Source organism: Oryx dammah, unplaced genomic scaffold (assembly GCF_014754425.2).
Source record: "Oryx dammah isolate SB20612 unplaced genomic scaffold, SCBI_Odam_1.1 HiC_scaffold_11182, whole genome shotgun sequence".
Lineage (NCBI taxonomy): Eukaryota > Metazoa > Chordata > Mammalia > Artiodactyla > Bovidae > Oryx > Oryx dammah.
In genome coordinates, this window is record NW_024080575.1 from 106,962 (window position 1) to 110,761 (window position 3,800).

General features: G+C 39.6%; 1 non-coding gene across 1 annotated transcript; it reads right to left on the minus strand.

The window, feature by feature from the left end:
• Positions 1–367: 367 nt before the first annotated feature.
• Positions 368–471, minus strand: LOC120860762. Its single transcript, XR_005720428.1, has one exon. It is a non-coding gene; the product is annotated as a U6 spliceosomal RNA (small nuclear RNA).
• Positions 472–3,800: the final 3,329 nt, after the last annotated feature.

The window sequence follows — 3,800 nt, forward strand, 5'->3', positions numbered from 1 at the left end:
TTGCTGTAGGCTTATCATATATGGCCTTTACTGTATTGAGGTAGGTTCCTTCTATGCTGACTTTTTGAAGAGATTTAATCATAAATGGGTGCTGAATTTTGTTAAAGGCTTTTTCTGCTTCTATTGAGATAATCATATGGTTTTTATCTTTCAGTTTGTTAATATGGTATATCACATTGATTGATTTGCATGTATTGAAAATCCTTGCATTCTTGGAATAAGCCCAACTTGATCATGGTGTATGAGCTTTCTGATGTGCTGCTGAATTCTGTTTGCTAAAATTTTGTTGAGGATTTTTGCATCTATGTTCATTAGTGATATTGGTCTCTAGTTTTCTTTTTTTTGTGTGTTGTCTTTGTCTGCTTTTAAAAATATGGAATGCTTCATGAATTTTCATGTCATCCTTCTGCAGTGGCCATGCTAATCTCTGTATCATTCTAATATTATTATATGTGTTGCTGAAGTGAGCACCCATTCTTATTTTTTAAAGTTTTCTTTTACTTTGAATCTGAGTTAATTACTTACTTAATTAGCTATTCAGTGGTGGCAGTCACTAAGTCATGTCTGACTCTTGTGACCCCATGGACTGTAGCCTGCAGGGCATGGTACTAAAAAAAAGAGAATTGAGATTCAAGGCATCTAAATTTTGTTTAAGCATATGTAATAAAATATCTTTGAACCTTGCTTTCCTTAGCTATAAAATGCGGGACTCAGTCAGATAAGGTACTTGCTAAGAGTAAATACCTATATTTGGATTGACAATATGCTTAGTGCTATCATAAATGCTTTATATGTAATATTTACTCTTAAAAACACACCTATCATACAGACACTATTATTATATGTATCATTTTACAGATGAGGAAAGAGGCATAACGAATTTGATTTACTTTCCCATGGTCACCCACCTAGTAAATGACAGAATATGATATAGGCCCCTTTATGTGAAGTAATATTCCCTTATTTTAGCAATTTATGGTTTTTCTTTTATAATTTTTATTGTTGATTAAATTATAAAGTTCTGAAGGCAGTAATTATGTTTTATGGTCTTTTGTATTTTCACATCAACAAACACAAATTTTTAAAATTGAAAAGCACTAGCCCAAACCCCCATGATTCCCTGGGGGTTCAGACAGTAAAGTATCTGCCTGCAATCCAGGAGACCTGGGTTTGGTCCCTGGGTTGTGAAGATCCCATGGACAAGGGAATGGCTATCCACTCCAGTATTCTTGCCTGGAGAATCCCATGGGCAGAGGAGCCTGGGAAACTACAGTCCATTGGGTTGCAAAGAGTTGGACAAGACTGAACAAATAACACTTTTACTTTTCAGGCAAAACATAACAGTTGTTAATAAGGCCTATATTGGAGTAGATAGGATCCATTATAAGCCTTTAAGAAAAAAGCATCATGACTGAAATTGTATTTGTGAAAATTTGAAATTAACTTCAACAACACTTACAAATTTGGAAAAAAACTCAGAGAGAAAATTGGAAATTCCAATCATTCTACCTGGGAGAAATAGCCTGAAAAGAGTTGGTTGAGGATATTGGGGTTATAAAGGAATAGTCATTAAAAGGACTGATACTGAAGCTGAAACTCCAATACTTTGGCCACCTGATGCAAAGAACTGACTCAGGAAAAGACCCTGATGCTAGGAAGGATTGAAGACTAGAGGAGAAGGGGCCAACAGAGGATAAGATGGTAAGATGGCATCATTGATTTGATGGACATGAGTTTGAGTAAGGTCCAGGAGTTGGTAATGGACAGGGAAGCCTGGTGTGCTGCAGTCCATGGGGTCGCAAATAGTTGGACACAACTGAGTGACTGAACTGAACTGAAAGGCATAGTTACAGGGATAAGTGATACACTTTTCTCGGTCCATGCTAAATACCAACAAATTTAGGAGCCAATACTGCCTTTGGGGCATGCAAAATGAAGTGAATGAATGAGAAGTATTTTGTCTTTAAGGGATTATAGACTTTTTTTTTTCTATTAAATGGAGTTAGATTTGTGTTAAACACAATAAATGCCAAGAGAACTTCCTGTCTGCAAGTTCACATTTCAAACAATTTCGTACTGCTCCCAAAGTATGTCACTTTGGCGCAAATTTACAGGGTAAATATGCCATGTATTTAACTCTGGAATGTATTGGCCACAGAAATGTCAAATGAGGAAAAAAATAAGTGCATAACAAGCAAGCAGAGGAATTTGATAGGTGTGATGATCAGTTCAGTTCAGTTCAGTTGCTCAGTCATGTCTGACTCTTTGTGACCCCATGAATCGCAGCACGCCAGGCCTCCCTGTCCATCACCACCTCCTGGAGTTCACTCAGACTCATGTCCATCGAGTCAGTGATGCCATCCAGCCATCTCATCCTCTGTCATCCCCTTCTCCTCCTGCCCCCAATCCCTCCCAGCATCAGGGTCTTTTCCAATGAGTCAACTCTTTGCATGAGGTGGCCAAAGTACTGGAGTTTCAGCTTTAGCATCAGTCCTTCCAAAGAAATCCCAGGGCTGACCTCCTTCAGAATGCACTGGTTGGATCTCCTTGCAGTCCAAGGGACTCTCAAGAGTCTTCTCCAACACCACAGTTCAAAAGCATCAATTCTTCGGCACTCAGCTTTCTTCACAGCCCAACTCTCACATCCATACATGACCACTGGAAAAACCATAGCCTTGACTAGACGGATCTTTGTTGGCAAAGTAATATCTCTGCTTTTGAATATGCTATATAGGATGGTCATAACTTTCCTTCCAAAGAGTAAGTGTCTTTTAATTTCATGGCTGCAATCACCACCTGCAGTGATTTTGGAGCCCCCCAAAATAAAGTCTGACACTGTTTCCACTGTTTCCCCAAATATTTCCCGTGAAGTGATGGGACCAGATGTCATGATCTTCGTTTTCTGAATGTTGAGCTTTAAGCCAACTTTTTCGCTCTCCTCTTTCACTTTCATCAAGAGGCTTTTGAGTTCCTCTTCACTTTCTGCCATAAGGGTGGTGTCATCTGCATATCGAGGTTATTGATATTTCTCCCGGAAATCTTGATTCCACCTTGTGTTTATTCCAGCCCAGCGTTTCTCCCAGCCCAGCGTTTCTCATGATGTACTCTGCATATAGGCTAAATAAGCAGGGTGACGATATACAGCCTTGACGTACTCCTTTTCCTATTTGGAACCAGTCTGTTGTTCCATGTCCAGTTCTAACTGTTGCTTTCTGATCTGCATATAGGTTTCTCAAGAGGCAGGAGTGATGATAGGACTAATCTATTTCTATATTGCTTTCTCTTCACTATGCTTTTCAACAGCCCTTTCAATAGCTGGTTTTTGGCCTAGTGGATATGTGAATAGATGCAGAGAGGAATCCCAAACATGGAACTGATTGTTCCTCACTTAATAAATTTAGTTATACCTCAAAATGCCTACAGTATGCAGTTCTGACACCCATAGCCTTGTGGAAAGTCCAACCAAGGGCATTCTTCACCTCATTATTTCTCAGGCTGTAGATAATGGGGTTCAACATGGGAGTTACAACAGTGTAGCACAGTGATAGCACTTTTTTGCTCTCAGGAGAATTATTGGACTTAGGTCGGAAGTAGACAAGGCTTAAAGATACATAGAAGAGGGAGACAACAAGGAGGTGGGATGAGCATGTAGAGAAGGCTTTATGCTTCCCCTTAGCTGATGGAATCTTCAGGATGGCAGCAGTGATGCGAGTGTAGGAACATAGGATCAGCAAGCAGGGTATCATGACAACTAGAATGGTTCCAATGATGGCATAGATCTCAAACAGTGCTGTGTCTGC